The 10,640-nt window shown below is 37.1% G+C and overlaps 1 protein-coding gene across 10 annotated transcripts in view; it reads right to left on the minus strand.

Annotated features, from left to right (window-relative positions):
• The window catches only part of LOC106057109 (coiled-coil domain-containing protein 9-like), a 43,112-nt gene extending 38,219 nt beyond the window's left edge, over nt 1-4,893 (minus strand). For 6 of the 10 annotated variants that reach the window (XM_056024561.1, XM_056024555.1, XM_056024556.1 and 3 more), the window contains exon 1: nt 4,788-4,846. The gene's annotated coding sequence lies outside the window, so the exon portion shown is untranslated. Of the gene's footprint in view, nt 1-4,787 lie in introns of all 10 variants that reach the window. The other 4 variants (XM_056024562.1, XM_056024560.1, XM_056024552.1 and 1 more) reach the window with 3 other exon arrangements.
• Nucleotides 4,894-10,640: the final 5,747 nt, after the last annotated feature.

Below are 10,640 nucleotides of genomic sequence, written 5' to 3' on the forward strand. Positions count from 1 at the left end.
TACACTTTGATTTCTTATAGTTATAATGTTTTTTGTTTGATGTAATGCACAAATTGTAAGACAAATTTCCATACAGACAATAAAGATTATTATTATTATTATTATGATGACAAAATTAAACATCAAAATCACATTACAGTGGATCCCTAGACCAGTGGCGTAGCTAGGGTACTTGATGCCCTGTGTGGGAGCTCCTCGTATTGCCCTCCAAGAAAAAAAAAACTTAACAGCAAAACGACGTCCCCTCAGAGAATGTGCAAGTATTGCTCAAGTATTGCTAATTCGCAAAAAAATCAATTTAACACAAAAAAAAAAAATATAATAAAAGCTTCCAATGAATTCTACATTTTTTATTTGCTGGCGAAATCATTTTTTTTCACCACCAAATTTGAACATCTTAAGATGTGGCAAATAATTTGTTCAACACTCCGGTACAACAAAAAATAAATTTCCCTCTGTAGCTCTTGTACTTGTGTGTTAGTACAGAATCTTCTTTTATTTCGCTAGGCATCTTTTTCTTCTGTCAAATATGTAGAGCTTATGCACTAATCCCCAGGTTTGAGCATATATGCTTTCAGCAAAGGTAATACTGGTTTCAGCGATACCCTTCATAAACGATCTATAGTATATCGGAAAATAGAACTACATTGACTTCATCAGTTTGAGCAGGCAATAATTCTGCTTTAGGATTTTCTTATAGAATACGCTTTAGGACACCCTAGTGTTGACATTTCATGACAGCAGCAATATCAAAGCCTTGACCTCCGCAGTCCATTATTTCTGAGCCATAGGAACGTAGCTTCTCTAAAATAATTGCAGTGATTCCAGAAGCTGATCCTTAGTGTCGATGAAGTTGACGAAAGACTCACAAACATGTACTTGTCATCATCCATTACCGTAAATTTTCTAAGGTAGATCCAACTTTTAGATTCCAGGTTAAAAGTCGAAAATAATAGAGAATTAATCGACTTGTTTTACTTGCTGTGTGATTTATTTTCATGACCACCCATAATTACAATAAATTCTTATGTATTTTTGTAAGTTTGGTTCAAACCCAATGCTCAATTAGGAGTGGATTTCACTAGGATAGTAATTTCAATAACTTTAACAAATTGACTTCATTTTTGTTCTTTAAATTCTTCTTTCACTTTTTTGTGATGTCCACGATGCCAGATTCTGATCTGAGAGAAAACAAATGATGTCCTAAGCTCTCTTCTTGTAATCTTTCTACTTTTTTCATCTAATTTCAATAAATCGTGACCATCGCTGTGAATAACGCTCTTTCCACGAAGACAAATTTCCTACCAGCTGGCTGAATGTGAGCTCTACTAGTCTCTTTTTTTTTCAGTGATAACCCCTATCGTTTAATCCATTTTGTTGGATTTGAAATGCTTATGTAGCTTATACTTCATCTTGTAAAAAGAGTCTGAAAGGGAAGCAAAATAGGGTGGGGTTTTTTTGTAGCTACGCCACTGTCCTAGACACATTGGCGTCATGGGAAATGAAAGGGCAGATAAGCTTTCAAAGGCAGAATCATCTATGGAACAACCAGATAGACCTGTTAACTACCTCACCCTACTAAGGTCAATATTAATCAACAACCATAAAGAGGAGTGGCTCAACAAATGGGCAACAGGAAACACAGGCAGAGACATGTACAAAGAAATGAACATGCCTAACAAACTGGGCAGTATTAAATTCCTCCCCAGCAAAGAGCAATCTACAATCTTCCAAGGAAAGGAAACACCTCTGTTAAATTACCATCTCAAACCGTAAACCATATATATATATATATATATTCTTTTTGAATGCCCCTTCCTAATCCACCTTAAGCAGACCCTACTACCACTCCAGCCCAACATAACCAACACCCTGTATGGCAGTGCTGAACAACTAAAGAAAACATCACACTATTTTTCCTTGGCACAGTCTGCAAAGAGCTGACAGCTCAGCAGCAAAAAGCTGGCTAGAAGAAGAAGAATTCTACCAAAATTAGGTCACTGGGATAGTGACTTCTACACTGACTTTTAGACTTATTTCATGTTTGCATGATTGCCATGATTAGATGTGTGTTTTATTACTTTTATTTTTATTCTAGAGATCTAGAATCTCTATCTAGTAGCATTATTTTAGATTCTAGATCTAGAAGAATTAAAATACTAGATCTAGACTATACTCACTATAACTATCTATAGATATATCTATATTATAAAGTAGAATGTGTGGTGTATGTATGTATGTATGTATGGATGTATGTTACTTATAGACATCAAAACCGCTTGACCAATCTTGATAAGACTAGGCAGGAATGTTCCTTGGGTACCAACTTAGACCGTAGTGTATGTATTGTAGCCCTAAAACAAACTTAAGACCCTCAAAAAAAATAAAGTTGTCCGACTCTATTACAGCTTAGTATTTTATGGATCTAGGCCATGTCTACAATGTTGACATGAGAAAAGATAGAAAGGATTTAGACCTAGATCTAATTTTAATAAATACACTTTGCGCATATAAATTTTTACTTTGACACATGAAAAGACAAAAGAAGATCCATTGATTTCATTATATAATAAAATTAACCTTCAATTTTGTGTTTCAAAAGCATTTTTTTACATTAATTAGTTCCTTATATCTGTGATTACAGATTTCCTGACAAACATTCTTTCATTAGACAATTCTGTAATGAATCGCGTACTAAATATTAATTCGTTTAATTGTTTACTTTATAATCCCATCCCTAGTTCTAAAACTCTAATTCAACTCTAAGATGATAAAACTTCTCTTCGCACAGATAGTTTTATACTTTAACACATAAACATATTAATTAAAGTCCATTCATTTCATATTTTGATCAAATAAACATTCAAATTTGGTTTTCTAAAGCTACATTCGTTTACGAAAGCTGCGAAGCCGAGTTGAGATAGGCCTAGATCTATATTCATTCATGAATCGCGTACTAAACATTATTTCGTTTAATTGTTCACTTTATAATCCCATTCATTTAACAAAGCTATCGCTCTTTTCGTTTTTAATAGATAAGAATGTATCGACTTCGAGTAAACCCATTTTCGCAAAATTTTATTTTCGTAGCGAAAGAGAAATAACGTGAAAGGATCATTAGCTACGTTTAACATACATCTAAATCCAATCCACTAGATTATCCAAAAGCATTTTTTACATAAATTAGTTCCTGATATCTGTGACTACAGTTTTCCTGGCGAACATTATTTCATTAGACATTACCAAATGGTTACACATTAACACATCTCTCTACTGAGTCTATTCCTAGGCCTATGTCTAAAACTCTTATTGAACTCTAAGATGATATTTAACTTCTTTTCGCAAAGATAGTTTTATGCTTTAACACATAAACATACTAATTATTGTCCATTCATTTCATATTTTAATCAAATTAACATTCAACTTTGTTTTTCTAAAGCATTTTTAATATATTCGTTCGCTGTTCGCTAAAGCTGCGTAGCCGTGTTGAGATCTATAGGCCTATATTCATTCATGAAAAAAAGTTCACGCATGCGCAGCACAGAATGAACTCAATAGTCTATTAAAGCCAATTTTTAACTCTAGATTAGTGTAGATTTAGATCTATGTCTACCTCAAGATCTACTTTATACTTTATACACATGAACATACTAAATTAAGTCTATTCATCTGAAATTTTAATCAAATATATGTAGGCCTACAAGCAAATGTTTTAATTTGAAAAAATGGATTTAAGCCTATTAGCTATTTTGATTTGATAGCTTCATTTACTTACACTATTTTTACATTGACATATATATATACATTCGCTTTACTTATTATCACATTATTATTTCGTTTAATTGTTTACAAAACACTCTCAGTGACTATATCGACAGTAATGCGCAAATAAAGACACGCGGGTCGCGGGTAACATATGTCTAGTAGATCTATATAATATTATTATTTTTTATTAGTGACTATACTTATAGTAACTTATACTACTTTTATAGTCATTAGAATTAGCTATCAGTATCACCTAGAATCTAGATTCAGACTAGATCTAATATTTTAATTTTATTTTTTATTTATATATATTATAATTAAAAAAATAATATTAATATAATAAATATTATCTGATAGACTCTACTAACTATGACCGTATTATCGGCGTATTAATGACTCCCGGTGAGGTCTATGACTATAGAATAGAAGACTATTAATTATTAATATTATTGACTACAGTACTACAGACAGTGTCTACAGTCTACAGTACTATAGTCACATACTGACATAGTCATAGTGTCTATAACTATAGACGATAGACATAGATTCTAGATTTAAGATTATAGATCTAGACTCTAGATGATAGACTATACTATACTGTAACTATACTTATACTGACTAGTAAACTATAGATAATAGAGATCTAGTATAAATTTAGTATAATAACAATTACACTGTAACTTACAGTATTAAAATAATTATTATGACTATGAATAGTATGAATGAATATGTCAATATGATCATTATCATATAGAGGTCTAGTAATAGATCTAGAAATCTAGATCTATGACCTATGCCTATGAGTACTAGATCTAGATATGTCGACTATGACTATGACTGAGTGACAGTGAGTCTGAGCTGAGTATTATCAGTATTTATCAGTATATCAATATGATATAGACATAGATCTAGTCTACAATCTACATTATTATTATTTATAATTATGATTATACGATTATTCTAGACCTAGTCTTCAATATTCTAGATCAAGTCTACATGAGATTTGAAAATAAAAATATTACCGAAACGTGTTAAATTAATCGACCCCCGGATCCAAAGCCAAAGTCTTCCATTACGATAAGTTAAAAAGAGTTCTACGTAAAGGAAATTTGTAAGCTGGAATTGCTCCCCTTGTATTTCAAGATTCTAGTGATTCCCAAATTGTTTTATGTAGACACCCATGGGTCTACGACGACTTCCATGGGTCTTCAAAAGTTAAAAAATAATTGGGGGTCTATGAGATTTAAATGGGGGTCTACGGTAGTGGACCTCATCTAAGCAGGTCTTAAATTTCATTTCGATTTTCTATTAATGGAATTACCTGAGGCTCATATATATACACACAAACATTTGATTTTTACCTTAGGTAATCCTGCTGTTATTTGAATGATAATTGTTATTATCAATTTTGATAACTTATTTAAAAGGCATACATTTGTCTACTGGTAACTAATATAAAACGTGGTTCCTGCTCAGTGGCGTAGATAGGGTGGGGGGAGGAGGGGGAGAATTCAAAGATCCCCCCAAAAGTCCTAGCTACGCCTCTGCACCTGCCCCATAGATCGCAAGGTCTGCAGCCTTGATTATTGGAATTTTGACTTTATTCCATCCTTGTGGAAAAAAATGTCTATATGCTTTTTATGCAAAAATACAAAGTTTTATGTAATGACATAATAAAATCATCTTAGGTGGAATATCATTTTAGATGTGTGTAGGCGGGGTGCCCCCCCCCCCCCAAATGAAATAACTGATTTTGCATTAATTTTGTTTATTTTAGATGGCATTTTAATGTTAAACAATCATTTGCCCCCCCCCCCCTCCTCTTCCATAAAACAAAAAATAATACAAACGACTGTCAACAAATTCCATGAGCGTTATAGCCAAGGGATTGGGGGGGGGGCGCAATTAAAACCCTCTACAATGTTTTTTTTTTACCATAAACCCCCCTCTTCAATATGAGACCAAAGCATGGGCGTAGCCAAGGGGTGCTTGAGTTTCAACCCCCCCCCCAATGAAATACCCTTCCAAAGGGGGGGGGGATGATAGGAATTTAGTGACTGTTTTTTGCTTTGATTTTGTTTATTTTAGTTGAGATATTAATACTACACCATCACTTGTCCCAGCGCATACCAGGGGGGTTTTCAGTCAAATAAAACTCTTCTATTTAAAAAAAATTGCAAGCGACAATACAAAAATTTAAAGAGCATAGTCAAAGAAGATTTTGATTTTAAACCCCCCTCCGAAATTTACAATAAAACCCCCTCCTCAATATAAGACTATCCATACATCAGTCACCAGATTGTATAAGCGTAGCCAAGAGGAGTTTTGAGTTTAAACCTCCCCTCCAGCGGGGTTCGAAGCTAAAAAATACCTCTTCAAAATAAAAAAAAGCAAATTACACACTAAAATTGCTATGAGCGTAGCCAAGGGGGTTTTGAGTTTAAAACCTCCCTTCAGTGGGGTTTAAAGCTAAAAAGAAATACCTCTTTAATATTAAAAAAGCAAATTACACACTCAAAAATCTTTAGCGTAGCTCAATAGGTTTTTAGTTTAAACCCCCCTTCAGTGGGTTTGAAGCTAAAAAATACCTCTTCAATATAAAAAAAAAGCAAAGTACACACTCAAAATTCTATGAGCGTAGCCAAGCCAAGAGGGGTTTTGAGTTTAAACCCTCTCTTCCAGAGGGCTTTTTGAAATTTTAAAACTCCTCCAGATGGTTTTGAGTTTAAATACCCCCATACAGAGAGTTTTGAGGTTGAAAACCTCGCTCTTCATTTTTATTCTAAAGCAAACGTCGCTAAGGGGGTTTTGAATTTGTTAAAAAAAAAAAACAACCAACTCCAGAGGTTTTTTAGTTTAAAACTCCCCAACTTATGATTTTGACGATAAAACTTCCCTTTTCGATATAAATATTAAGCAAACTACAGTCACCTAATTCCGAGCGTAGCCAATAAAGGTTACAAATTTCTACCAGCTGCTGGGTTCTATTAATAAAGAGCAGTGAATAGTCATCTGCCGAAATTGAAAAAGACTAAATGTGGCTCAACAAAGATGGCTATGACTTATTTTAGGAGTCATTTATAGAGATCAGGTTTCAATCAAGGAAATCCTATGCCAAACTGGGAGTCGACCCCTTAGTAAAGTTGTGACAGCGTCGCATGAGGTTTGCTGGACATGTTCACCGACAAAATGAATTACGCATAATAAGAGTTGCGATGACATGGAGGCTATTACGAGAAAAGCGCAAACAGGGACATCCTAGTACAACTTTACGCCACACTTTCATTGAGGTCCTCAGAGCAGGTGGGAAGAGGCTTCAGACATAGCCAGTGAAAGATTTTTTAAAATTTAAAACCTTTTCTATTTGGTTTTGAGTTTAAAACTTCCTTTTTCGATAAGAATATAAAACAACTGCAGTCATCAAATTCCAAGAGGGGTTAGAAATTTCTACTAGTCGCTGGGCTACATTATGAAGTGCAGTGTATTACTTGTATAGAATATTTGTGTTTTTTTTAACTAAATTTTTTTAATAGCAAGATAATGCACTGGTAGAAACCTCAGAATATTCTTTTTTTTTGGTTTTAAATAACGGAAATAGTGCTTGGCGAAGGGGCCTCGGCCGGATCCCGCTGGAAGGAGCTTACAGCGCTCCTCCAGACCCCTGGATGGCAAGGGCGAAATGTCTACGACCTTTCCAATAACTCCAAGAAGAACCTTTTCTAGGGTACAATAAACGAGTTCCTTTATAACTAACAGTTTGAAAAAATCAGTTTCACAAAGATATGTTGTTGAAAATGGAAGAAAACGGCGCAACAAACCTCATACAGATGGAATTTGGTTGCAAACACTTGATCTGGAATTGTACAACTGACAAGGAAGAAATCGATATTAATTAGAAGTTTAATGATCTCTTTCTGTGATGTCTCCTCAACTTTGTGAATAGGAGAAAATGGGATGTCATATAGATATGGAAAGAGTGTATGGGGTGCCGTGGAAGGGGTGTATGGGGTGCCTTGTAAGGGGTGTATGGGGTGTCTTGGAATGGTAGCACCTCTAGTGGTCAGACAGTCGTCTCCTCTACTTACTCGTGGTCCCCACTTGGCACCCAGCTCTCACCTGTGGCTGCCAGTAACATGGCTTTGACTGGCCAGCTAAACCAAGTGGAGATGTTTGACGTATCCATGAAACTCAGTAAACATTATAGATTTGGCAAACCTAGGACACCTGGCAGATCGTGTTTATCCAGAGTCGCAGTGTGGCTTTAGGGCAGGTAGATCTACAACAGATATGATTTTCTCTCTGCGGCAGCTACAGGAGAAGAGCAGAGAACAAAAGCAGCCCCTCTTCATAGCTTTTATTGATTTGACCAAGGCCTTTGACCTTGTTAGCAGAAGCGGTCTGTTTGCTGTACTAGAGAGAATCGGCTGCCCAAATAAGTTAAGAAAGCTAGTGTCAGCTTTTCACGAAAACATGCAGGGCACCGTTCAGTTTGAAAGTTCTTCCTCCAGGCCATTCTCCATTAAGAGCGGTGTAAAACAAGGATGTGTACTGGCCCCTACACTATTTGGCATCTTCTTCTCAGTCGTACTGTCCAGTGCTTTTAAATCCCTGGAAGACATCCATAGCAGATCCGATGGAAGGCTCTTTAACCTGGCACGTCTTAAAGCCAAAACGAAAAGGCGTCGTATCTTGATAAGGGAGCTGCTGTTTGCCGATGACGCGGCACTCGTATCTCACTCACAAGGAGGTCTACAGAAGCTAGTGAACGCCTTAGCAGCTGCTTGTCAAGAATTTAGCCTTACTATAAGTCTCTCCAAGACCGAAATCCTGGCACAAGACGTCGCAGAAATACCTATAATACAAATTGGGAACCACACCCTTTCAGTGGTGCAGGAATTTACCTACTTGGGTTCAACAATTGTCAGTAACCTAGACTTAGACATCGAGCTGACAAAAAGGATAGGAAAAGCTACCACAGCATTGGCACAACTCTCCAAGCGCGTCTGGGAAAATGGTAAATTGACCACAGCGACCAAAATCCTAGTCTACAACGCCTGTGTTGTGAGCACTCTCCTTTATGGCAGTGAAAGCTGGTCAACATACATGTACCAAGAGCACAGATTGAATAGTTTCCACTTGCGCTGCCTGAGACGCATAATGGGCATCTCTTGGAGGGACCATGTCTCCAATCAGGAAGTTTTGAGATTGGCCAATATGAACAGCATGTATGCTCTTCTGACACAAAGAAGATTACGCTGGCTCGGACATGTCACCCGCATGCCAGATGGTAGAATCCCGAAAGATATCTTATATGCTGAGCTTGTGGAAGGAGTCAGACCCAAGGGCCGCCCAAGACTAACATATAGAGATGTCTGCAAGCGAGACATGAGAGCCTCAGGCATCAATGAAAGTATGTGGGAAAACATAGCCAAAGACCGGAGTGCATGGAGACAGACTGTGCGTGCTGGGACAACCCTTGATGAGAACAAAAGAATTGAAGCGGCTTTAATCAAGAGGGAAAAAAAGAAAGCTGCCCTGTCTGCTAGCCCTAAATCAGAGGCATACACATGTACGAATTGTGGCAAAGTCTGCCGTTCTAGAATTGGCTTGTTTAGCCACACCAGATTCTGCCCCGTCTCAAGATTAAGCCAAAACCAGTGACTCACTTGGGCGCATCCATTGCCTTTCGAGACAAAAGGAGCCATATATATATATATAGGACACCAAAACTAAACGGACCGAAAGGCAATTACCAACCTATGGCCTGCTACTTCATTCGCGAAGCGATAATGAATCATCTTATAAAAATGAGATGAATGCCTGGACTTAGCTATGTAAGGAACGATGTCGCCCACATCCCTCTCCCTTCTCCACGCAGGACGTAGAAAGTCCATCATCTCCACTCGTCTCCGGACGTATGGACACAATCTTGCTACCGGAAAGTATGGTGAGAAAGTCAGGTCGATGTGCTCGAACCCTCTTCACTTTCACCCAAATCTCAAGTTACTTCGTCCAAATAAGAGATATGCTATTGGCGGACGATGCACCGGTAGTAGCACACTCACAAGAGGAGCTTCAGCCACTAATGTCCCACTTCTCTCAGTCTTGTAAAGAGTATGGCTTAACTATTAGCACGAAGAAAACAAATGTTATGGGACCACCTGCTACAGCACCACCCTCCATCCTGATTGACACTATCAAGCTGGATGCTGTAAATGAATTATGCTACCTTAGATATACAATTCAAGATGACCGGTGTCTCTAGAAGAAGAGATTTTAAAACACGTTCAGGGAAGGCTGTATTGACCTTCGCTAAACTCAGACCAAGAGTTTGGGAAAACCAGAAACTCACAACAGCGACCAAAATGGAGGTCTACAAGGCACGCAACTGTACGGCAGTGAGTCGTAGACTACCTATGCAAAGCAAGAAAGAAAACTAAACTCATTCCACTTGCGCTGCCTCCGAAGAATCTTGAAAATCAAATGGCAAGAGAGAGTGTGTGCCAGTGGCGTAGCTACCAATGTGCGGGTGGTGCGGGCCACACAGGGCACCAAGTGGAGAGGGGCACCAAAATTCCCCCAGTGTGTATTAATTTCCTATTTCCCTGAGCGTTTCAGTAAAAACGACTAATTGTATGGACACGAACAAACATAAACTACTGTATTTTAAATATAACGATTTATTTTTTACTTTATTGTTTAGTCCATTAGTTTAATCTAGATAGCCTATATCGTCTAGACTCTAGAGGGTGAAAATCTGTTACATATTGCGCATGCTGTTATTGGGTATGAAATAACTGAACAATTAAAATCAACAAAGAAATATGAGACTGTTATCATTGAATCCAGAAAAAAATGATGAGACCGACATCCTG

Source organism: Biomphalaria glabrata, chromosome 3, assembly GCF_947242115.1.
Source record: "Biomphalaria glabrata chromosome 3, xgBioGlab47.1, whole genome shotgun sequence".
NCBI lineage: Eukaryota > Metazoa > Mollusca > Gastropoda > Planorbidae > Biomphalaria > Biomphalaria glabrata.